This window comes from Mus musculus, chromosome 9 (assembly GCF_000001635.26).
Source record: "Mus musculus strain C57BL/6J chromosome 9, GRCm38.p6 C57BL/6J".
NCBI lineage: Eukaryota > Metazoa > Chordata > Mammalia > Rodentia > Muridae > Mus > Mus musculus.
In genome coordinates, this window is record NC_000075.6 from 118087236 (window position 1) to 118114627 (window position 27392).

The window sequence follows — 27392 nt, forward strand, 5'->3', positions numbered from 1 at the left end:
GAACAAGCAGGCTTTGTTTATGTACTTAGAAGGGGAGGGGAGCAACATATGTACATATATACACCTATATACACGTATATGTGTAGCAAGGAAAAAGAGGCTATAGATGTGAGAGAAAACAAATGGGGTACATGGGAAGTGTTGGAGAGAGAAAAGGGAAATGAGGAATGATGTAATTATAATTTCAAAAGATAAAACTATTATTAAAAAATAAAAATAAAAGGCCTATAATAGTTCTCTTCTCTCTGTGCCTGTACCCCCTTCTCTTTTCTCTGTCCCTCCCCTACACCGGCCACCTTTCCCCATGGTGACTTCCCTGGCCTTGGTTCTTGGGGCTAGTAAACTCACCCACCTGAAAGCAGCTTCCCAATAAACCTGTGTGTGTGTGTGTGTGTGTGTGTGTGTGTGTGTGTGTGTGTGTGTGTGTGTGTGTACACATATATGTGTGTGTATATACACTCACTAAGAATTACATTGCTCACTGAGGATCTTTCTGGAGGAGTGGGATGTAGAAACTCAATCTTCTGCTTTATTTTTCTAAACAAAAAGCAACAAAACCTAATCATCAAAGCAACGTCTCCAAGGTAACAGAGGAATTAAGAGTCTGGTCCAGAGCAGCAGCAGCCTTATCGCCAACAAGCCCTGGAGTGAGGAAGGCAAACACAGGACGGGCTGGAGGACTGACCTAGTGCTACAGTCTGTCCCATGGGCTGGAGGACTGACCTAGTGCTACAGTCTGTCCCATGGGCTGGAGGACTGACCTAGTGCTACAGTCTGTCCCATGGGCTGGAGGACTGACCTAGTGCTACAGTCTGTCCCATGGGCTGGAGGACTGACCTAGTGTTATACAGTCTGTCCCATGGGCTGGAGGACTGACCTAGTGTTATACAGTCTGTCCCATGGGCTGGAGGACTGACCTAGTGTTATACAGTCTGTCCCATGGGCTGGAGGACTGACCTAGTGTTATACAGTCTGTCCCATGGGCTGGAGGACTGACCTAGTGCTACAGTCTATCCCATGGGCTGGAGGACTGACCTAGTGCTACAGTCTGTCCCATGGGCTGGAGGACTGACCTAGTGTTATACAGACTGTCCCATGGGCTGGAGGACTGACCTAGTGTTATACAGTCTGTCCCATGGGCTGGAGGACTGACCTAGTGTTATACAGACTGTCCCATGGGCTGGAGGACTGACCTAGTGTTATACAGTCTGTCCCATGGGCTGGAGGACTGACCTAGTGTTATACAGTCTGACCCATGGGCTGGAGGACTGACCTAGTGTTATACAGTCTGTCCCATGGGCTGGAGGACTGACCTAGTGTTATACAGTCAGTCCCATGGGCTGGAGGACTGACCTAGTGCTACAGTCTGTCCCATGGGCTGGAGGACTGACCTAGTGTTATACAGTCTGTCCCATGGGCTGGAGGACTGACCTAGTGTTATACAGTCTGTCCCATGGGCTGGAGGACTGACCTAGTGTTATACAGTCTGACCCATGGGCTGGAGGACTGACCTAGTGTTATACAGTCTGTCCCATGGGCTGGAGGACTGACCTAGTGTTATACAGTCTGTCCCATGGGCTGGAGGACTGACCTAGTGCTACAGTCTGTCCCATGGGCTGGAGGGCTGACCTAGTGTTATACAGTCTGTCCCATGGGCTGGAGGACTGACCTAGTGCTACAGTCTGTCCCATGGGCTGGAGGACTGACCTAGTGTTATACAGACTGTCCCATGGGCTGGAGGACTGACCTAGTGTTATACAGTCTGTCCCATGGGCTGGAGGACTGACCTAGTGTTATACAGTCTGACCCATGGGCTGGAGGACTGACCTAGTGTTATACAGTCTGTCCCATGGGCTGGAGGACTGACCTAGTGTTATACAGTCTGTCCCATGGGCTGGAGGACTGACCTAGTGCTACAGTCTGTCCCATGGGCTGGAGGACTGACCTAGTGTTATACAGTCTGTCCCATGGGCTGGAGGACTGACCTAGTGCTACAGTCTGTCCCATGGGCTGGAGGACTGACCTAGTGCTACAGTCTGTCCCATGGGCTGGAGGACTGACCTAGTGCTACAGTCTGTCCCATGGGCTGGAGGACTGACCTAGTGTTATACAGTCTGTCCCATGGGCTGGAGGACTGACCTAGTGTTATACAGTCTGTCCCATGGGCTGGAGGACTGACCTAGTGTTATACAGTCTGTCCCATGGGCTGGAGGACTGACCTAGTGTTATACAGTCTGTCCCATGGGCTGGAAAACTGACCTAGTGCTACAGTCTATCCCATGGGCTGGAGGACTGACCTAGTGCTACAGTCTGTCCCATGGGCTGGAGGACTGACCTAGTGTTATACAGACTGTCCCATGGGCTGGAGGACTGACCTAGTGTTATACAGTCTGTCCCATGGGCTGGAGGACTGACCTAGTGTTATACAGACTGTCCCATGGGCTGGAGGACTGACCTAGTGTTATACAGTCTGTCCCATGGGCTGGAGGACTGACCTAGTGTTATACAGACTGTCCCATGGGCTGGAGGACTGACCTAGTGTTATACAGTCTGTCCCATGGGCTGGAGGACTGACCTAGTGCTACAGTCTGTCCCATGGGCTGGAGGACTGACCTAGTGTTATACAGTCTGTCCCGTGGGCTGGAGGACTGACCTAGTGTTATACAGACTGTCCCATGGGCTGAAGGACTGTTATACAGTCTGTCCCATGGGCTGGAGGACTGACCTAGTGCTACAGTCTGTCCCATGGGCTGGAGGACTGACCTAGTGTTATACAGTCTGTCCCATGGGCTGGAGGACTGACCTAGTGCTACAGTCTGTCCCATGGGCTGGAGGACTGACCTAGTGCTACAGTCTGTCCCATGGGCTGGAGGACTGACCTAGTGCTACAGTCTGTCCCATGGGCTGGAGGACTGACCTAGTGTTATACAGTCTGTCCCATGGGCTGGAGGACTGACCTAGTGTTATACAGTCTGTCCCATGGGCTGGAGGACTGACCTAGTGTTATACAGTCTGTCCCATGGGCTGGAGGACTGACCTAGTGTTATACAGTCTGTCCCATGGGCTGGAAAACTGACCTAGTGCTACAGTCTATCCCATGGGCTGGAGGACTGACCTAGTGCTACAGTCTGTCCCATGGGCTGGAGGACTGACCTAGTGTTATACAGACTGTCCCATGGGCTGGAGGACTGACCTAGTGTTATACAGTCTGTCCCATGGGCTGGAGGACTGACCTAGTGTTATACAGACTGTCCCATGGGCTGGAGGACTGACCTAGTGTTATACAGTCTGTCCCATGGGCTGGAGGACTGACCTAGTGTTATACAGTCTGACCCATGGGCTGGAGGACTGACCTAGTGTTATACAGTCTGTCCCATGGGCTGGAGGACTGACCTAGTGTTATACAGTCTGTCCCATGGGCTGGAGGACTGACCTAGTGCTACAGTCTGTCCCATGGGCTGGAGGACTGACCTAGTGTTATACAGTCTGTCCCGTGGGCTGGAGGACTGACCTAGTGTTATACAGACTGTCCCATGGGCTGAAGGACTGACCTAGTGTTATACAGTCTGTCCCATGGGCTGGAGGACTGACCTAGTGTTATACAGTCTGTCCCATGGGCTGGAGGACTGACCTAGTGTTATACAGTCTGTCCCATGGGCTGGAGGACTGACCTAGTGCTACAGTCTATCCCATGGGCTGGAGGACTGACCTAGTGCTACAGTCTGTCCCATGGGCTGGAGGACTGACCTAGTGTTATACAGACTGTCCCATGGGCTGGAGGACTGACCTAGTGTTATACAGTCTGTCCCATGGGCTGGAGGACTGACCTAGTGTTATACAGACTGTCCCATGGGCTGGAGGACTGACCTAGTGTTATACAGTCTGTCCCATGGGCTGGAGGACTGACCTAGTGTTATACAGTCTGACCCATGGGCTGGAGGACTGACCTAGTGTTATACAGTCTGTCCCATGGGCTGGAGGACTGACCTAGTGTTATACAGTCTGTCCCATGGGCTGGAGGACTGACCTAGTGCTACAGTCTGTCCCATGGGCTGGAGGACTGACCTAGTGTTATACAGTCTGTCCCATGGGCTGGAGGACTGACCTAGTGTTATACAGTCTGTCCCATGGGCTGGAGGACTGACCTAGTGTTATACAGTCTGACCCATGGGCTGGAGGACTGACCTAGTGTTATACAGTCTGTCCCATGGGCTGGAGGACTGACCTAGTGTTATACAGTCTGTCCCATGGGCTGGAGGACTGACCTAGTGCTACAGTCTGTCCCATGGGCTGGAGGACTGACCTAGTGTTATACAGTCTGTCCCATGGGCTGGAGGACTGACCTAGTGTTATACAGTCTGTCCCATGGGCTGGAGGACTGACCTAGTGTTATACAGACTGTCCCATGGGCTGGAGGACTGACCTAGTGTTATACAGTCTGTCCCATGGGCTGGAGGACTGACCTAGTGTTATACAGTCTGACCCATGGGCTGGAGGACTGACCTAGTGTTATACAGTCTGTCCCATGGGCTGGAGGACTGACCTAGTGTTATACAGTCTGTCCCATGGGCTGGAGGACTGACCTAGTGTTATACAGTCTGTCCCATGGGCTGGAGGACTGACCTAGTGTTATACAGTCTGTCCCATGGGCTGGAGGACTGACCTAGTGCTACAGTCTGTCCCATGGGCTGGAGGACTGACCTAGTGCTACAGTCTGTCCCATGGGCTGGAGGACTGACCTAGTGCTACAGTCTGTCCCATGGGCTGGAGGACTGACCTAGTGTTATACAGTCTGTCCCATGGGCTGGAGGACTGACCTAGTGTTATACAGTCTGTCCCATGGGCTGGAGGACTGACCTAGTGTTATACAGTCTGTCCCATGGGCTGGAGGACTGACCTAGTGTTATACAGTCTGTCCCATGGGCTGGAAAACTGACCTAGTGCTACAGTCTATCCCATGGGCTGGAGGACTGACCTAGTGCTACAGTCTGTCCCATGGGCTGGAGGACTGACCTAGTGTTATACAGACTGTCCCATGGGCTGGAGGACTGACCTAGTGTTATACAGTCTGTCCCATGGGCTGGAGGACTGACCTAGTGTTATACAGACTGTCCCATGGGCTGGAGGACTGACCTAGTGTTATACAGTCTGTCCCATGGGCTGGAGGACTGACCTAGTGTTATACAGTCTGACCCATGGGCTGGAGGACTGACCTAGTGTTATACAGTCTGTCCCATGGGCTGGAGGACTGACCTAGTGTTATACAGTCTGTCCCATGGGCTGGAGGACTGACCTAGTGCTACAGTCTGTCCCATGGGCTGGAGGACTGACCTAGTGTTATACAGTCTGTCCCGTGGGCTGGAGGACTGACCTAGTGTTATACAGACTGTCCCATGGGCTGAAGGACTGACCTAGTGTTATACAGTCTGTCCCATGGGCTGGAGGACTGACCTAGTGTTATACAGTCTGTCCCATGGGCTGGAGGACTGACCTAGTGTTATACAGTCTGTCCCATGGGCTGGAGGACTGACCTAGTGTTATACAGTCTGTCCCATGGGCTGGAGGACTGACCTAGTGTTATACAGTCTGTCCCATGGGCTGGAGGACTGACCTAGTGTTATACAGTCTGTCCCATGGGCTGGAGGACTGACCTAGTGTTATACAGACTGTCCCATGGGCTGGAGGACTGACCTAGTGTTATACAGTCTGTCCCATGGGCTGGAGGACTGACCTAGTGCTACAGTCTGTCCCATGGGCTGGAGGACTGACCTAGTGTTATACAGTCTGTCCCAAGAAGCTCTACTTTACACAAGTCAATGAACACAAATGCATTTTCTAAAGAGAAGATGGGACTGGAAACTGCTTAGTGACAGAACATGTACCTAGCAACATGAGGTCACAGTTGACACTTCCCAGCGCTGCAAAGCAGAGGCAGGTGGCAGCTGATAGATGTCTGACAGATAGAATAGAGGGCAGATGAAAATTCTAACTCAAAGAGGTAAGGCTAAAGTGATTTATTCTGTTTCTAAAAGTAACTGCAGTGCTCTTAACAAACGTGGGTCTCCTGGAACCCTGTTGTATGTTGCCTTTAACTTGTGTACATTTCCATTCATTTCTTCTTGCAATTTAAATTTTTCCTTGTACTTATGAACTTAAAAGCACATTAAGTCCTAATTTACAGTACTCAGTGTCTACACAGTCCTTCTGTTACACTTTTAACCTGTCTCTGTTTTTAAAAACTCCTTCAGGAACCAGCCTATCTGCTGACACAGCATACTTCCTGTGACTTCCAGCCCCTAGAGATTTGTTTGGTAGGTAAGCAGCACACCTACTTTATGAACAGGACGGTGCTCGTGGCTATGCTGCCCTTACATGTTACTCTCAGTCTTTCCGTCTTCAGTGTAGGGGATAAAACTGAGCCTGGGAAACATTCCTGGCATATTCCCAATAGATTTAACAGATTCTGACTCTAAATCGTGCCAGTCTGAGTACTACCATTGCTTTAAACATCTACATTTCTCTACAAGTGTCTACTTCCAGTACAAAACAAATTTAAAAATCTGGTTCAAATACGGAGTGCCAAAACTATTGTAAACACTAAATATTTTCTGCTATTGAGTATATCAGAAAGAATGTTTTGTATGATCTTAGGAGTCAAAATACACATAAGACATCTAATCCAACTTTTAGCCCAGAAAAATATAAGCACAATTATATGTGCAAAGAATACAAGAAATTCAGGTTTATGATGGGAACATCAACCGATAGGTACCATATACTCTGCCAGGAGTGTCTGTAGATAGACTGTGTAGAAGATAAAGTTATTGGAGCTATAAATGAGGGACTCATGAGCAGAACCCTGTGACAGAGCACGGGGCCTCAGAAGACAGAATGTGGCCATGAGGTGAGCCCACTCGGCAGTTCCCTAGGGTCACTCTGCACCAGCTTATAAAGCCATGGTTTCACGGTCCTATAAAAAGGAAAAGCTTTCAGAGCTGGAGAGATGGCTCAGCAGTTAAAGAGCACTGACTGCTCTTTCAGAAGTTCTATTCTGCTCTTTCAAAGTTCTGAGTTCAATTCCCAGCAACCACAAGGTGGCTCACAACCATCTGTAATGGGATCCGATGCCCTCTTCTGGTGTGTCTGAAGACAGCTACAGTGTACTCACATGCATAAAATAAATAAATAAATCTAGGAAGAAAGAAAGAAAGAAAGAAAGAAAGAAAGAAAGAAAGAAAGAAAGAAAGAAAGAAAGAAAGAAAGAGGGAGGGAGGGAGGGAGGGAGGGAGGGAGGGAGGGAGGGAGGGAGGAGAAGAGAAGAGAAGAGAAGAGAAGAGAAGAGAAGAGAAGAGAAGAGAAGAGAAGAGAAGAGAAGAGAAGAGAAGAGAAGAGAAGAGAAGAGAAGAGAAGAGATCTCCTACACCACTGTAGGCAGTGGTTTCACTGTAAATTCTTAACCATCGCACAACCTTCAAATGTCTTGCAAATTCAGCTTGTCATGTTTTCAGACTTCACGGCTCTGGCAGCCATGCGGCACTCCTGAATACCCAGCAATAAGGTTTCTGGAGTCATCCCTTGTTCACAACACTGTACACAGACAGTCTCCGTACCTAACCTAGCAGCTAGACTCCTAAAATCTCAAATAGGTGCCCCACAGCCCATCTGCCACAAAGGCACCAGGACACTGTTCCATGTTCTTCCTCTTACTTGTAAATCCTTATTACAACATTCTCCAACTGTGCCTAGTACAAGAAGTGAGAGATAATAACGTGTTTGCCCTACACTGTTGACAGACAGGGACTCATTCTGTGTAACAGAAAGGACAAGCCACCCTGAACTATGGCACATAGCACTCACTATTCTGTAAGCTAATAAAGCAACTGCAGAGAAACGCACACGGCGGGGAAGAGCATGCTCTCTGTGACCACAGCACCACGATGATAAGACTGTATAAGGCTCTGAAGTTAGAGGTGCATTCGTTTACTTATTCAGTTGGTTGGTTGGTTACTAGGTTGGGCAGCATTTCTCAAGGCAGGGTTTCTCTGTGTAGCCCTGGATGTAATGAACTCACTCTGAAGAGCAGGCTGGCTTTGAACTCAGAGATTCTCCTGCCTCTGCCTCACAAGTACTGGGGTTAAAGGTTGTGCCACCAGCTCCTGACTAAGAAAGGGTACTTTCAAAAGACACATTAAAGGAATTTTGATTGCAAGCCTAGAACCTACCACCCAAAGCCATGTTTCTTTGAAGGCCGCCTAGCTCCAACCCTCTCAACCAACGCCCTCAACCACAGCAAGCCCACATTCATCATCTGTCCTCTCCTCACAGCTCTTCCTTTTAAATCATGTGAGGATAATGTTTCTTGAGAAACTTTTCATCGGCATTGTCCTCTCTCATAAAACAGACTGTCTACTCGCAGCTCTTTTGAAAGAAAAGCCTCTCTTCGGTGCCAAGCATCCCACCCACCGTGTGCCCAAATGTGCCCTGATCTCAATCGCACGGTGCTGAGACAAGCAGAAGAAAATGACCTACATGAAACCAAGAGATGCAAGCGTGAGCAGACTGTGGCCTCTTCCCTCAGAGTGACTGATTTGCGTCCTGGAGGACACCACTACGTGCACAACTGGCACAGAGAAGACCATGGTGAAGACTCCCTTGAGACTCAAAATAATCCTGGGGGGTATAAAGTGCACCTTCACAAGGACAGTGCAAATAACTAAAGTGTCACTCGATAAGCCTGACAACGACTCAGGGAATGATGAAACCTACGGCAGCTGGAGCAGCGACCTCAGCATCGGCCACATCCTGGGAAGGGACAGCCCATCGACATCCACTTCTAGAGACAGACCCCAGACGGACTTCGAGTCCACAGTGGACAAAGCAGGCCTTGCAAACCTCACGGGGCATGCACAGGAAGAGAGGAATCCTACTGCTGTGTGGCTTTAATGTGAGTTCAGGCTCAATCCTACACATGGTGCTGAGTGTCACTGAGCTGCATATCCCAGAAAGATCTAACTAGCCACAGAGTTCCAGGGGAGGCTAGAAGAGAAAGAAAATCTTCCAGATGGAGAAAAGACAGTCTGTGTGCTAACCGGACAGGTTAGGCAAAAGATTGTGAAGATAAATCTGAGTAAAAACTGCAAAATACTAAAAGCATAAAGTTTTCCTCAGTGTTTAATTAAAAAAACAAAAAAAAAAAAAACAAAAAATAAAAAACAAAAAGACCTTTTTCAACAATAAATATTGGCGGGCTGCCACATACTAAGTGGAGAGCCACATGTCACAAACCTCAAAGAGCAGTATCAGAGGCAGACTCTGGGCAGAGAAGACAGAATAGACCTCGGCCCCAATTCCACTTCCTAGGATATGTGCCTTTAAGAAATGCGTTAATATCCTCCTCATTCTCAGCAAAGCACTGAGGGCAGGGCAGGTACCAGGAAATCTCAAAACTCAACAGAAGGAAACAAATACAGGGAACGCACTGCATACAAGAGCTTTCCTACACACCTCCGGAAGACCTAGGCAGGCTCAGCAAAACCACCGGGGGTGTCATTTTTCAGGGCTCCACACTTCCTAGAGAGGATAAGCCAAACGTAACCTTCTGGGGAAAGAAAAGTCTTTCCTAAAGGCTATTAAAGAGAAACACTGTGCTGTCTCCTGCCCCTATGCCCTCTAGGCTTCCAGAAAGTACTCAGTACACCAGAGCCCTCACAACAGCCCACAGGGGAGGACAGACCAGAAAAGGTGGCAAATGTTAAAGAGCATCAGGCTAGCTGCTTCAGAAGCAGCAGGACCACTCTGCAAAGATGCCTTAGGAGAAGAGGAGCATCTCGGCTGTCACACTGGATAAGAATTTATTAGATGCATAAATTCGGGAAAACTATCCTTCAAGGAACAGATGAAAAAGATAAGAGAAGAGATTGAACGCCAAAATCAGTCCCTTGCAGTGCTAACAATGCAGCAGAAACACAAAAGGGAAGCGCAGCCAAGGGTAAAATTCAAGTGAGACATTTTATAAAAATGAGTCAAGACAACTTCTGTAAGCAGGGAAGAAAACAAAGCAGGGTATGGCTGGCAGCTGCGAAGGCAAACGGCCTCTGGGCAGCTCCCAGGGCCCTGTGCCTGTGTCCACCAAGGCAAGCGCCTCCCAGAGAGGAGAGAGGATGTGTGAACTCTCCTTACTGGCATCTAACCCAGGACTATGTCGCCACTTCCATGAGGATGCTAGGAAAGGCTGTGTCTGTCTCTTTGAAAATGTTCTCTCTCAGCCAACAGCTTTTGGTGGCATATACCGCTACATGGAATAAATCCTAAGTGGCCAGACCTGAGGAATGAATGTTGCCAGCAACCGTGGAGTAAACAGATCCTTCCCACCCAGGCTCGGAGTTCGCAGAGCAACCGCCATGAGAGCCTAGGGACACACTTCTGCTCAAGGTCAGCGATAGCAAGCACTCTACAACTGTTTTGTAGGATAAAACTGTTTCATTTCCAATTTTGTGCCATAAAACTATGACAAGAATTCAGTTGACAATCTTAGGAGTGTGGTTAGCTCAGAGAGGTTTTTAAAACAGTGATAATGGAAAATAAGCAAGATGGATCAAAAATACTACATTGACGGTGGGGCGGGCAATACGTTTATGGTTTCAAAAAATAATGTCAGTGCTAGCCAGTCAATCGGTACTGTTCAAAATTAAAATACACAATTAAAACAGACATATTCACCACGCTTACCAATGGGTTTCATAATATTTTCATGATTGAGGCCAGTACTATTCCTTAAGTAAACACAAAAACATTAAAATATTCTTTAATGATGCGTAGAGCACTCCAAGTTTTGTATTTTAAAAACTTAAATGTACAGTTAACTATGCTATAGACTATATCTGTTTAAACTGAAAACCAAAAAAGTAAGGCCACCTCAAAGAATCTAAAAATTAGAAGTGGCTTAAATATTTCAGTGAATAAAGGGCACTTGTCAACAATTTAAAAGAAAATAGAGAGATTAAAAACAGCATGGTCTGAAACAGACTCCTAAGCCAATGTTCTCTGTGAAAGCCCTTACTCAAGCAGTCCATATTATGTGTGACCATAGCTTGCTATAGCTTATAACCTATAATCACAGTCAGGACTTCTAGACAGAATCTTATCACATCCATAGAAGGATGTGAGCATGCACACTTAAAACTTGGAAACTGTAAAGCTGGGATAAAAAACAAAAACCTCTGTTGGGGATTGAATGTAGGCTATTCCTTTAAAAGTTGGAACACACACTCTAGTAATCAGAAAGACATAGCCTTATAGATTTAGCATGTAAGAATATTCATTGCAACTCTTTTAACACAAAGCTACTTTTCCCGGCAGTCAGCTAAAGTTTAATTTTTCCTCTTAGTCATGATTAAATGTTTAGATTCCTTGTTTCAATATTCTAAGATTTATTCAGGACACGGCATCTGTGGTTCAAGATTTCTTTTTACTACTAATTATAAAACTTAAAATTATTTTCAATTAGATCCTTGAAAAGATCTACAATTTTCCAAGAAAGCTCTTAATGCCTTATGTTCAACTCACGGTGGTAGAAGGAAAGGGGCAGGGGATGCAGACGGCACCAGCCCTGCCCATCCTGCAGGACGGCCTCTATTTTTACCACGGGTTGGAGAGAAAGTAAATGTATTTTTATATTGCAATACTATATACTACTTATTAAGATACTTGATATCACAGCTCATAATTGGTAACAGTAGAAACCCACTGTACAGCTTTCTAGGCTCCTTGCGGGGATTAGAAATCTAAATACATACAAATTAACGCAAAAAATTTTTTCCAAATGTTAATAAGCACATGAATTTTCACATCCAATATAGACATGTGCTTAAATATTCGAAACATTAACATATCTGCATACAAACTCAGTATGTGCTGCTCACACAGCCAAAGTTTAGCTAATACTTTCAATAATGGAAAAACAAATTGCTTCCCTTTCCAAACTCTGCAGCTGTAGACAGAGCCCACAGGGGAGAGAAGAAACGCCCGTGAGAATAGCTGAAACCAACCGGCACATTCCTGATGACACCCCGGCCCCAGTCTTACAACCCTTACTCCTCGGACTCTTACAGGATATGGACAGTACATTAAATACACTAGATGATAGGTTGGTCATCAAATAATTCTTGAAAATTCTGGTTTGCTTAGGAATGCTGACATTTAATTAAAATATTACTAAGCATTAGGTGTGATTTCACTTGTAATAATTACTGTAAACTAGGTTTCAGTGTTAACCAGTCACAGTCCACAGATGACAGTGCTCCTCTGTGCAGCACATCTCTCTCCTCCTCTTTTTTAACACGGGCTATGTTAAAGCTGAACCCCTAGAGGGCAATGAAGCTCCACTTTTTACTTCATAACATACTTGGTTTCTCACCAGTTTATAGATACCATGACCTACTTCCTTACATCCTGGACCGTGTCCTTTAGAACAAAAAGGAAATGGAAAGAAAAAATGGGTATGCCCTATACATTAGTGAAGATATATACAAGGAACACATTCTTTAACGGAGAACTGACGAATGAGGAACTTGGCACAGAAGCCTATTCCTGAGAACGCATCACAAAGGGATATTTGAGTATTAACACTCAGTGTGAATCGGGTGCCAGATAAGAAAGATAGACTTAACAAGTCTATTTAATATAAATGCTTTGCATAACTTTACATCCATTAAATAACATGTTAAAATTTATAGGGAAAAGGGTGAGGAATCCAATTCCAATCGCAATTAACCCTACCTGAGCTACCCAAACATAATGCAGACTAGAGTTCTTCCTTCAAAGTCTCCTTCAAAGAATCGAGAAGTCTGCTGACTATGCGCCAGTGAGGGAGCAATGCTGGCACTCTGAATACTGATGGGCGGAGGAAGCTGTTTTATCATCATGGAAGTGTAGTACAGAGCGCTTTGTCGTGTAGGTTGGTGGTCTTTCTGGGTGGTAGTGTTTCAACATGAAGTTAGCAAAGGTTATTTTAGAATCTACCTAATTTAGATATACTCTTTTTTTTTTTTTTTTTTGGTTTTTCCAGACAGGGTTTCTCTGTAGCCCTGGCTGTCCTGGAACTCACTCTGTAGACCAGGCTGGCCTCAAACTCAGAAATCTGCCTGCCTCTGCCTCCCGAGTGCTGGGATTAAAGGCGTGCATCCGGCTTAGATATACTCTTAAAAACTGGGCATATACAAGATATACTCTTAAAAACTGGGCATATACAAGATATACTCTTAGATATACTCAAAAACTGGGCATATACAAGGTTAAAATGTGTGTATCAATAGAGCAAGACAACAGAATGAGCCAGGAACAGGCTGTGAGAACACGGTAAGCGAGTCTCCATGCATTGCTGTCTTCTGCAGTGCTGGGGATTGGAGTCAGGTCCTTACACATTTAGGTAACTCTATTCCTCACCCAGTTTTCAAAGACAGGGCCTCCAAGTATAGGCTGGCCTTGAACTCAGGATTCTCCTGCCTCAGTCTCTCAGGTGCTGGTATTACAGATCTGCACCACAATGCCTTGTAAGCTATATGTATTAAGGCCCAAAAGAAAATCTTAAATCACCAACTTGTATATATGTAATAGAACAAATTTAGCACTCAAACCATGAGCAGTTTCCAGAGGGAGGGGAGGGGAGGGGAGGGGAGGGGAGGGGAGGGGATGATGACCTTTTGTTCTTTCCCTGCAGGAAAACTCCTTTTTGCCAGGGATAGAACCATCTATTATCTTGCAAAAGAACACAAAAGGCTGGTTCACTGCCCTTCCTCTAAGCCACAATAATTGCTTTCACTAGATTTATAAATTATATCTTGCATCCAGGTGTAGTCTGCAAACATAGGAAACTAAAATAATTAGAATTCAACCTCTGGTCAGGTATAATGTCAGATGCCTTTATTCCTAGCACACAGTACACAGATGGACGTCTTCTGGGAGTTCGAGGCCAGCCTGGTTTACGAAGCAAGTCCAGGACAGCAAGGGCTCTGTTACACACAGAAACCCTGTGTGTGTGTGTGGGGGGGGGGGGGGGGGGGCGGTGGGGGAGAGAGACGGAGAGAAGAAAAGGAAATCAACCACCAAAGATAAAGCCTGGTAAATCATAGAACCATAGAACAAGCTGACAGAAGCCAGGGAGGGAGGAATGGCTGAAGACCTTGGAGCTTAGACAACATCACATGAAACAGCCGAACCAGAGAAACTCTTCTTAATAAACACAGGGTGAGGTTCACAATGTCAAAAGGAACTTAACCCAGTGTGTGGGATGACCTGGAAATCCTGTAGGAAGATGTGGAATACTTTAACCAAGTCACATCAGATTTCCTAAGCCTTTGCTAGTACAGATAGTTGAATTGTGGAAAGGCATCAAATAACAGAGGTTCAGAGTTTGGTGGTGGTGGTTGTTGTTGTTGTTGTTTGGCACAACTGTCATTAAAACTGAACTTGGTTATGGTGAAGCCTCTAAGGGATGAAAAAGTTCAATCAAACATGACCATTCATTTGATACATTGTTGCTGTAGTTGGCTACTCTAATCTCCCCATGGTGACCCAGGGCACACCCATGTTCCCAATGCTCTGGATTCTCCAATGAAAGGCACACACACACACACACACACACATGTTGGGCCCTATATGGCCTTATTTTGGGCCTTGAGGACAAACCCAAGCCTGGTTTGATTTTTGAGACCTGTCATTTGTTTGAGAATGACTCAGCAGGGCCAATGGACCTGACCTGAATGACTGCCTCTGCCTAGCTACTGCTGATGTATCAATTTCTTATAGGCCCCTTGAGATCACCCCACAGGCTCATCTCACACTACTCCACAAGTCATCTCACCCCATACTTCTATCCCCACCTCCTTGCCCTGTCTATAAAAGCAAATTGCTGCCACATTATAAAGTTCCTGCTTCGACAAGACTCCTGGCCAGGGTGGCTCGTCTCAGGTCACCAACACTCACCATCCGGCTCATCCGGCTCAGTCCCGGAGAGGCCCGGTGGGTCCGGGCTTCTCTCCTCGAAGCTACCACACACAGACACACACACACAATGTGGCTCAATGGCTGGGCCACTCACAAACTTCCACACTGCTAATGCCTCCCCGCCACTACTCCTGAATTATTATTTACTAAACTCTATATTCCATCTCTGCTACCCTAGACCCAATCAGTGGGGTTCCCTGGGGCCGTCTTCCTGAGCGCTTGCTTGGTTGTATGCTTTCCCTTCTGCAGCTCTCAAGCCTGGTCCTTCTGCTTCCCAGGCATGGCAGTACTAAATCCTTCTTCTTCCCTCAGTTCCCCTGCTGGGGAAATCTAAAATCCCACCTCTGTCTCCCTGCCCAGCCATAGGCAGCTGGCAACTTTATTTACCAATTAGAACCAACTTGGGGCAGGGACCCCGTGGGATTCTCTTGTTTTTAGGAATCCAATTAACATAATACAAGCAATAAATCAAAATCGACAATACATGGTTGTTAAAATGCAGACTTAAACATTAATTGGAAGGGCAGCATGACAATATGGAATTTTATATACATAGAAATCAGCTGTCAATAACTTCAGATAACAGTGTAATCCCACCCTCCCCTTTCCCCATGGGGGACAAGTTCCAAGACACCTGTGGATGCCCACAACTCTAGCTAGAATGGAAACCTATGAGACAGTAAGTTTCCCTCTATCGTGCCCTGAGTGCTGTATAAGTGCCAATGTTAATGTGCCTTCCAAATGCAAAGCCTGCTGCCTTCTTGTAACACCACTCCTACATTTTGCGGACATTACTAAAAGGGACACTTGAGTACAGCACTGCACTGCACTGCTAGTCAGTACTTGAAAAGATTACTGAGTCACTAATGAGTGGGTAGTTCCTATCTGTTTAACATTACTGAATTGTAGCTATGTTAGTAACTTAAACCTCACAAAGTGATATCATGAATAATGAACTATTGACTATATGCTAATGTTATTTAGTGACTTAGTTAGGGTTTTACTGCTGTGAACAGACACCATGACCAAGGCAAGTCTCATAAGGACAACATTTAATTGGGGCTGGCTCACAGGTTCAGAGGATGCATGGCAGCATCCAGGCAGGCATGATGTGGTTGGAATTGAGTTCTACAACTCTTTCCAAAGGCAGACAGAAGACTCACTTCCAGACAGCTAGGGCAAGGGTCTTAAAGCCCATGCCCACAGTAGCACACTTCCTCCAACAAGGCCACACCCAGTAATAGTGCCACTTCCTGGGCCGAGCATATTCAAACCACCACATTTAGCAATTCTTAAACCTACAAGAATTCTTAGAATTTAGAAACTTAAAATGCTTCATTTAGAAATCTGACAAATCTTGGCAAATCAAGTCTTTAGAGAAGATAAAGAACAATGCACGCCTAGGATAGCTATGAAAATCAAAGACCACATCGCAGGCAGTGCTATCTTGTAGCTAATGCATGAGCATAAGCCCAAAACTTTCCATCTGAGAAAAGAACAAACACCACTGCCTGCCACTACTAATCAACAAAATCTAGCTTTAAAAGAATGCACAGGGCCAAAATTTAAAAACATGTTATCAATGTCCAGCATTCTGCTGAAGGTTGATCTTTCCATAACGAGTAAAGCCAAGCTTGGAGGTGCATGCCTGCAATCTGAGCACTTGGGAAGCTGAGTCACAAGGAGTGTGGTTCAAGTCCTCCCTGGGCTACACAGCAAGACTGTTTTTAAAACCAATTCTATTTGTTTTTTTGTTTTTTTAATTAAATAGAGAGAAGAAGATTGGATAAAAGAAGGGAGAATCCATATGCTTTTGATTTCTGTTAAGACTCCACCTTCTGCTTTTTTTAAACAGTACTCTGAGTCAGCTCTCACACATAACCTTTCCCACGCCTCACTGCAGCTCAGGCCTGGCGGCCCCAGAGACAGCATGCCCGCCCGCCCGCAATGCCTTGCAGCCTAGAATCTGCCAGTCTGAAATGGTGTTTATCCTGCTTCCCTACACTTACCTAAATCACTAGAAATATTTTATTCAGACCCTGCTTACGCCAGAACTGCTCTGGCTTTTATTTCCCTTAAACTAATATCTAAGAATACTACGAATACATTTCATGTGGTATAGATCTAGTTAGGTATCAGGCTTTTTTAGTTAGGTATTTTACTTTTATGGCATTTCCCATATATGGTAGGCATTAAAGAAAATGTCTACAACTGGTAGACATTCAAGAATTTTTTTTTTTAATTCTATTAAACTTAGTCTTGGGCACTGAGAGATGCCTCAGTCAGTGAAGTGTGTGCTACATACCTATGAGGAGCAGAGTTTAATCCTCAGCACCCGTGAGAAAGCCTGACAAAGAAGTGCGCTCTGGGGAGGAGGAGACAGCATGAGTCCTGGGCTCACTGGCCAGACAGCTCATCTAAATCAATGAACTTCAGGTTCAATGAGAGATCCTGTCTCAAGACAACATGTGCATGCCTAAGCACGTGTACACACACACACACACACACACACACACACACACACGATTTCCAAATTTAATTCTATGAATTAAAAGCAACATTATACTTTTTAAGTTCTAAAAAAATATTAAATTATATATTTGGCCCTTACTACCTTTTTACAATAAAACAGTTGATAAGTGTAAAAACATTTCTAGAAAATTTAGAAAAGAAAAATTTCAATCGTCAGCATTATCGGCATTTAGAAATAGCTACTTATGTTTTCTCATGACATCACTACTTGTAGCATTTATCATAATTGTAATTATTTACTTGATGATCATCTCTTGCCATACTATGTGTCTCTTATGCACTCCAGAACAATAAGGAATAAACCCCTTTCAGCCACATTTAAATGGACATTTACATTATACACATAGCTTGGTATATAATAAATGTTCATTATTAGTTATTTTAGTAAATCCTTCTTACATTCTTAAATTTTAAAAAATTTAATTAAACTGTGGTTAAGAAAGTCTTTTCATGAAGCACCTACAGCCTTTGGCCTCATGAGTCACATGATCAGCACTGCAGGTGTGTGCTGTGAACCAGCACTTCATGCAGTGACCGAGCAGAGCAGACGTCACCATCGGTGCTGTCCTGGGTCAGCCCTCAGTGACAACTCCCCACGGCCACTGTCTCCCCACCAAGCAATAAGGCGTATTTACTGTGCATTTACTGTGTGCACAGAAACATGACTCTTAAGTGGCTCTATTTATTCTGGTTGATATATTTTAGAGTTCTGGAGAAATCAAAAGTCTCTTTATCATTTTGAACAGATAGACAAGATTTCTTATTACACTATATTTTAGACATAATACCAATTTCCAAGTGGTGGGCTGTGTCTCCCTGGGAAGAACGCAATCCCGGCGGGGGCCATCAGGTAGCACAAGGAAAGCGTGATCTTTAACAGATTTTAAATACAAGGCTGCAGCACTGTTTAAAGACTATAACTAATTTTGGATTAATTTCTCAGAAGATGAAAGGATTTAAGTCTATTACAAGAAAATAATTAAAAGTTGGTGTTTAGGAGTACCAGGATAATAAAAACTTGTTAATGAAGTAGTGGCATAAAGCGGCATCATATTTTATAATGATGCTCATTCACTGTAGCAACGCAGGCAAGTTTACGACATGCATTTCTCTGCTGCTGAGTTCAAATGTAGGCTTTCCACACAGACATTTATCCTCAAGGATTAGCCGCACACATCATTTGTTTAGAATATTGTATTCACGGCTGGGAGGCAGCACAGCAGTGAAGAGCTTGCTGAACAAGTGTCAAGAGCTGCGTTAGGATCCCAGCATCCATAGTAAAAAGCCAGCTATGCTGCCACATGCTAGCACTGGGTCACTGGTACTTGGGACCAGCTAGTCTTACCCATTTAGTAGAAGCCACCCCCTTTTCTTCCATATGTACAAATCTACACACACGCATGCTTACTTACTCCTTCCCATAAACACACACATGTACCAACCATATAACACAGACATAAACAAGTAAACAAAATATTAAACAGCTGCTTACACAAGAGTCCCTTGTTAATAGACTCATCTAAATATTAAAAGTATTAAACGCTGTCATTTACTTCTGAAACCACAATATTTAAGGGTATCCATGTCTAATTACATACACCAATCACAATAAGCCATAAGGCTGACAGTGGAGGCCTGAGCTTACAATTGCAACAACTAGGTCAATGAGCAATGACCACCCTTGTCTCTTTTCAGTTATTGTATAAATTAATCAGTTGTATAACATTAGGCCTCGTAAGCAAGGCAAGAATGCTGCTAATTAACTTTCCTTGCGTCCATTGGCAGAACAGAGGTAACAGCGTACCTGGCGCTGCAGCCGTCCCAGGAGGGCTCAGAGTCGAGGCTGCTCTCATCTCCCATCTGAGAACCTGGATGTGGCGCATGTCCCCACCACTCTGCAACTGATGGAGTGGCTTAGTAAGCTCAAGGGGCCTGTGCAAACAATCATGGTACCTGCTACACAGCAGCCGCCCACAAACCTAACACGCAGGAAAAATTCAGCGGATGGAGTCTTTAGTAAACTTCCCTGGTAGACAGAGCCACGAGCATCAACACAACTCTACATCTATCTGTAACTCTTAACCAGCATCGTCAGATACAGAAAAGACGCTCATTGTACCAGTGATCTATGACTCTCCTAGCACATGCTGACAGTCTGAAGGTGTGTTTCAGCTCCCCTTCCATGCCAGTTAAGACTGGCAAACAGATCGAAGTGGTAAGAACACAGACAGTATGACAAATGCAGTATGGTAAACATATAGGTTAAACCACAAAGGAAAGCAAAGGTACGGGTACCTTCAAGCAATGCAGTTAAGAGAGATGGGTAATCACATACGTGCAGTGTTCACCGCATGTGACTCAATGCTCCTCAGACTATTCTCCCTGCAAACTTCCTAACGAGGTTCTCACATGCTCCTATGTCTGCTCACACACCGCTATAGTCGGAAATAAGCTTGTGTTTCAGCCGTGGGTGACAGGAGAAGGCAGGCCGTCTATCAGCTTCTCTGCTACATACATACTGTTGTCTATCCTGTACTGTACTGTAGCATCCTGTACTGTACTGCTCTAACCGTGTTCCAAGCACACAGCAAGCCATACTGCTTGGTGAATTATGTTTGTTCCTTTAGACTGCATCTCCACTTTCTGGCCAAAAAAGATCAAGATGACGTCCACACAAACACAGGTTAAAACATGGTAAAAGAAGACCCAAAGCTCAGTTAAAGAGAATTATAGGCCATTCCTGAAACAAGATTTTTTTTTATCTTGATAGTAAAAGAAAAAGTGTTATTATTTTTAAAACAAACATCACGACGCAACATGGTAAATTTTTATCAAATGTCAACTATACACTGGAAACATTACAAGGAACTTAATCATGGTCTCCTGAAAACAGCTAGCCATTCTAGAACCATTACTGAAGGAGCCATGAGGCCTCCTCATCAGGTGTCAAGAAGGAGTTCTGATTGGGCTTGGGGGAGGGGTGTGTCCAGACAGTCATCCCCTGGGGTTTCCCATCAGTCCCATCCTGGGTGCTGTGAGGTGGGGCCAGCTTGCTGGCAGAGGAGGGCTGCTATAAAGTTGAGGTTTCTTTTGATATAAAAGTGTTACAAACTTGTCAACGCTTACACAAATAAGATCAGAATTCTCTGTTTCTATTTAGCCTCTATATCAACTCCTCTTACATAATCAAATCAAAGTTCCAAGGTAAAGATGGTAGGTAGTACATTTCTAGAAAACACACACACACACACACACACACACACACACACGCACACAGACACGCACACACGCTTTTGTGCTTCTTACTTTATACATGTGTAAAATGCACATGCATGCACACACATTTTAGACAGGGTTTCACTCTATACCATATGTTAGTGTAAAACTCTGGATACACTAGCCTCCATCTCCTAAGCACTGGGATTTCCAGACATGCACCATCATGTCCAGCGTACAAATATACAGCCAGGCATGGTGACACACACCTTTAATCTCAGCATTTAGAGGGGTACACAGAATCAGAATCACATAACTGTATATTAAATTTTATTACTTGAAAATGCAATAGTGAAACATTTTCATTGTTAGCTATTGCTTAAAGGCAGTTTTATTGCTCTAAGCCTCAGATGAATTGTGCGACCTGGACTAAATCAGGAGACAGCGAAGCCCAACAGTGCATAGATAACAAAGGTTCTGCAGAAGCTGGTTAGAAAGCATAGTGAAGCGAGCGCTGGTAAGAACACAGCAACCTGCTGAAACTGATATTCATTAGGGTACTCTTCACATCAATAGAGCCATTTGGACTCTGTGGTCTTTATCAGTGTCCCAGCTGGTAATGGTTGAAGGTTAATGCCTTACCCCATTCTGTTCAATTTTGTACCCTAATTAGCCCTCCAAATCTATAGCTGTGAGTACCAAGTGTCTGTGCTCAAAGGAAACTAATTAATGCTAGCAAATTAGATCAAGTCCAAAGATCCAACAGGCAAACTCTTAGTTAAACGCTCCCTGTTAATAGGAAGTGTAGCTGTCAATGGCTGCTGCTGGTGACTCTAGCAAGGCACACGGCTCTCACTGAGAGTGATTCATCTCTCTGTCCCTAGAAAAGCTTCTAGCTCCTTCATAAACCCAAGCTGCTGGCAGTCTGACCTGATTCTTACAACCAGCTGGGCTGAAAAGACGTGAAAAAAAAAAAAAAAAAAAAAAAACAGAAAAGCTCTCCTCCGCAGCAATGTTTCAGGCATTTAGCAGAAAGTCAGATGGCTTATTAAAATTCCTCTATCTTTATCCAGGAGCCACACAATTAGCATATGGAATGGTCCTAAGTGAACTCCTATAATCATTTAATAAGCAGACCATAAGCATACATAAATGACAATGCTCTGGCTCCAACCTGTGAGCCCTGAGGGCGGGACTAACACTAGCAGGCACTGTCCTGGGAGCAGATGAAGACTAAGGAAAATTATGTGTCCATAAAATAATTTTACCTTCTAAACACTTTCTTGGGAACAGCCTTTACAAAGTCAATATTTAAATACTCAAAAATCAATCACAGCATACTTTCTAGTAATAGAAAATTATTAAAATAATCTAAATGAATCTCAAATTCTAAGATGCTTTTTTTGTTTAGTTTTGTTTTGTTTTTTTCGAGACTCTGTATAGCCCTGGCTGTCCTGGAACTCACTTTGTAGACCAGGCTGGCCTCGAACTCAGAAATCCGCCTGCCTCTGCCTCCCAAGTTCTGGGACAAAGGCGTGCGCCACCACGCCCGGCTTTAGATGCTTTTTTAAAAGTGTTTTTATAGTTATTTGCCTATTTGTTGTACATGTGCATGTTTTGTGTGTGTAGGGGTGTGTGCAGGCTTATGTGTCAAGGAGTGATTTCCAGAGGTCAGAGGACAACTTGTGGGACCTGGAGATGAATTCAGGCCCTCAAGCTTAGTGGCAAACAGCACTGCCATCGAGCTATCTACTAGTCAAAACACTGAAATGTTTTACAACCAATCTTAACAAAATCTATAACCAAATCTTAGCTCAATTTTTGACAAAACTTGAACCGGCATTATTTTCCACCACTATGATGTAATCTTTGTAAGGCACAGGTACTTTATAGTCTTCTCTTTTCCTCAGAAACCGAAACAGTTTCACCTTCTAAAACAAAGTTCAACACAGAAACACAAAGTCATGCAGTTATTTTGCATTTTCATCAGAATCATACCAGGAAAATTAACAGAGAGCACTTAGCTAGATTTCCTGCACTCAAGGTGTCACAGGACAGTGGGCTAAAAAACAGAAAAGAAAGAAAGAAAAGTGCACAGTCTGGGTTGGGGGTTCTCGTAACAATTGTATTTCCCCAGCAGTGGCGAGTTTTACTCCAATACTTTATTACACTTTCGAGATTTCCCCTGCATCGCCTGAATGAGGATGTGGTTTGAAAAGTCCCATGAGGCAAGTGGAAAGCTGCCTCTTGGGATTGTTAGTGTGACACCTGCCAATGCCAGATGTGCCCTGAACCCTGCAGGTGCCAATGGGCTAATTTCTCCTGACACCTGGGGTGGGAGAGCTGAAGGAAGGTGCCCTGATTAAACAGCTAATCTCCAGTGAAAGCAAGAGCAATATCACAGGATGACTTTTAAATTACTAATTGATAGAGGATTTCAAATATAGGAGTCATACAAATCACTCAATACAAGCAGCACAAGGCTACCACAGGGACTATTCCTGTCTTACGACCTCCACTGGATTGCACAAGTCAATTCCAAGGCTGAAGGAGGAGGAGAAAAGGTCCCTAGCACATTCACTTTTTGACAGTCATAAAACTCTAGTTGACACAGTCTGAGTCCCCAGAAAGAAACCTGCAATGATCTGTGACTCAAATTCTCTCACTAAAAATTACTACCGTGCTTGGACAAAGGGAAAGGGGGAAGGGGATGGGAGATGGAAAAATAGCCTACAAAATCTCAGCACGAGAGAGAGAGAGAGAGAGAGAGAGAGAGAGAGAGAGAGAGAGAGAGAGAAAGGGAGAGAGGGAGAGAGAAAGGGAGAGAGAGAGAGAGAGAAAGGGAGAGAGGGAGGGAGGGAAGGAGGGAGGGAGGGAGGGAGCAAGCAGCTTCGGTTTATTTTTATTTGTATGTTAGGAGGGTTTTGTCTGTAAGAACATCTGTGTGTGGCATATATTTCTCTTGCCCAACAATTCAAAAGAGTATCAGATGCCCTGAGACTGGAGTCCCAGACTACTGTGAGCATCCATGTGAGTGCTGGGACACCCTGGGTCTCTGCAAGAGCAACCAGTGCTCTTTAACCACTGAGCAATCTCCCCAGCTCCATTAGCAAAATTTTACTGCTTTTTTTTGTTGTTGTTTTTTTGTTTTTTTTGTTTTTCGAGACAGGGTTTCTTTGTGTAGCCCTGGCTGTCCTGGAACTCACTCTGTAGACCAGGCTGGCCTCAAACTCAGAAATCCGCCTGCCTCTGCCTCCCAAGTGCTGGGATTAAAGGTGTGCGCCACCACCTTTAAAAAAAGCACTTTACTGCTTTTTTAAAATGACCATTCCAGAGGTAAATTATGCTTAAAGACGTTTCTAAGGTACTTTTCTGACAGCCCACTGACTACAGACCTATGACGGCCCCATTTTAGTTACCACTATCACTGTATGTACCTTTTAGTTACATATCAATCAACAATGTTCCTAAAATTACTACACACAGGAACAGTATTGTGAAAATCATTTTCAAAGACATGCATGTGTGGGTGCTCCTACATGGATTTACATAAGTAACTTCTACTTCAGAGCACACACAAAGCAAATTCTGATGCACTTCGAGTTCAAGCAAGATACTCCTCATAATGCAGTAATGTGGCACTGAAGGAAACCGTCACTGTGTGAGTCTGTGCGCACACATTACAACATGCTGACAGTGAGCCTGTGTGTGCACACATTACAACAGGCTGGCAATAAGCCTGTGTGTGCACACATTACAACAGGCTGGCAGTGAGCCTGTGTGTGCACACATTACAACAGGCTGGCAGAGAGCCTGTGTGTGCACACATTACAACAGGCTGACAGTGAGCCTGTGTGTGCACACATTAGAGCAGGCTGGCAGTGAGCCTGTGTGTGAACACACTACAACAGGCTGGCAGTGAGTCTGTGTGTGCACACATTACAACAGGCTGGCAATAAGCCTGTGTGTGCACACATTACAACAGGCTGGCAGTGAGCCTGTGTGTGCGCAGATTACAGCAGGCTGGCAGAGAGCCTGTGTGTGCACACATTACAGCAGGCTGGCAGAGAGCCTGTGTGTGCACACATTACAGCAAGCTGGCAGTGAGCCTGTGTGTGCACACATTACAGCAGGCTGACAGTGAGCCTATTTGTGCACACACTACAACAGGCTGACAGTGAGCCTGTGTGTGCACACATTACAGCAGACTGGCAGTGAGCCTGTGTGTGCACACATTACAGCAGGCTGACAATGAGCCTGTGTGTGCACACATTACAACAGGCTGGCAGAGAGCCTGTGTGTGCACACATTACAGCAGGCTGACAGTGAGCCTGTGTACACACATTACAGCAGGCTGGCAGTGAGCCTGTGTGTGCACACATTACAACAGGCTGACAGTGAGCCTGTGTGTGCACACATTAGAGCAGGCTGGCAGTGAGCCTGTGTGTGAACACACTACAACAGGCTGGCAGTGAGTCTGTGTGTGCACACATTACAACAGGCTGGCAATAAGCCTGTGTGTGCACACATTACAACAGGCTGGCAGAGAGCCTGTGTGTGCACACATTACAGCAGGCTGGCAGAGAGCCTGTGTGTGCACACATTACAACAGGCTGACAGTGAGCCTATTTGTGCACACACTACAACAGGCTGACAGTGAGCCTGTGTGTGCACACATTACAGCAGACTGGCAGTGAGCCTGTGTGTGCACACATTACAACAGGCTGGCAGAGAGCCTGTGTGTGCACACATTACAGCAGGCTGACAGTGAGCCTGTGTACACACATTACAGCAGGCTGGCAGTGAGCCTGTGTGTGCACACATTACAACAGGCTGACAGTGAGCCTGTGTGTGCATACATTACAACAGGCCAGCACTGAGCCTGTGTGAACAGGCCGGCAGCGAGCCTGTGTGTGCACACATTACAGCAGACTGACAGTGAGCCTGTGTGTGCACACACTACAACAGGCTGGCTGTGAGCATGTGAGCACACATTACAACAGGCTGGCTGTGAGCCTGTGGGTGCACACATTACAACAGGCTGGCTGTGAGCATGTGTGCATACATTACAACAGGCTGGCTATGAGCATGTGTGCACACATTACAACAGGCTGGCTGTGAGCCTGTGGGTGCACACATTACAACATGCTGACAGTGAATCTGTGTGTGCACACATTACAACATGCTGACAGTGAGTCTGTGTGTGCATACATTACAACAGGCTGGCTATGAGCATGTGTGCACACATTACAACAGGCTGGCATGAGTCTGTGTATGCACACATTACAACAGGCTGGCAGTGAGCCTGTGTGTGCACACATTACAGCAGGCTGGCAGAGAGCCTGTGTGTGCACACATTACAACAGGCTGACAGTGAGCCTGTGTGTGCACACATTACAACAGGCTGACAGTGAGTCTGTGTGTGCACACACTACAACAGGCTGACAGTGAGTCTGTGTGTGCACACATTACAACAGGCTGGCAATAAGCCTGTGTGTGCACACATTACAACAGGCTGGCAGTGAGCCTGTGTGTGCGCAGATTACAGCAGGCTGGCAGAGAGCCTGTGTGTGCACACATTACAGCAGGCTGGCAGAGAGCCTGTGTGTGCACACATTACAGCAAGCTGGCAGTGAGCCTGTGTGTGCACACATTACAGCAGGCTGACAGTGAGCCTATTTGTGCACACACTACAACAGGCTGACAGTGAGCCTGTGTGTGCACACATTACAGCAGACTGGCAGTGAGCCTGTGTGTGCACACATTACAGCAGGCTGACAATGAGCCTGTGTGTGCACACATTACAACAGGCTGGCAGAGAGCCTGTGTGTGCACACATTACAGCAGGCTGACAGTGAGCCTGTGTACACACATTACAGCAGGCTGGCAGTGAGCCTGTGTGTGCACACATTACAACAGGCTGACAGTGAGCCTGTGTGTGCACACATTAGAGCAGGCTGGCAGTGAGCCTGTGTGTGAACACACTACAACAGGCTGGCAGTGAGTCTGTGTGTGCACACATTACAACAGGCTGGCAATAAGCCTGTGTGTGCACACATTACAACAGGCTGGCAGAGAGCCTGTGTGTGCACACATTACAGCAGGCTGGCAGAGAGCCTGTGTGTGCACACATTACAACAGGCTGACAGTGAGCCTATTTGTGCACACACTACAACAGGCTGACAGTGAGCCTGTGTGTGCACACATTACAGCAGACTGGCAGTGAGCCTGTGTGTGCACACATTACAACAGGCTGGCAGAGAGCCTGTGTGTGCACACATTACAGCAGGCTGACAGTGAGCCTGTGTACACACATTACAGCAGGCTGGCAGTGAGCCTGTGTGTGCACACATTACAACAGGCTGACAGTGAGCCTGTGTGTGCATACATTACAACAGGCCAGCACTGAGCCTGTGTGAACAGGCCGGCAGCGAGCCTGTGTGTGCACACATTACAGCAGACTGACAGTGAGCCTGTGTGTGCACACACTACAACAGGCTGGCTGTGAGCATGTGAGCACACATTACAACAGGCTGGCTGTGAGCCTGTGGGTGCACACATTACAACAGGCTGGCTGTGAGCATGTGTGCATACATTACAACAGGCTGGCTATGAGCATGTGTGCACACATTACAACAGGC

At 45.6% G+C, this 27392-nt stretch overlaps 1 protein-coding gene across 3 annotated transcripts in view; it reads right to left on the minus strand.

The window, feature by feature from the left end:
- Nucleotides 1-27392, minus strand: part of Cmc1 (COX assembly mitochondrial protein 1) — an 86214-nt gene that overhangs the window by 23253 nt on the left and 35569 nt on the right. The gene's annotated exons all lie outside the window — the stretch shown is intronic.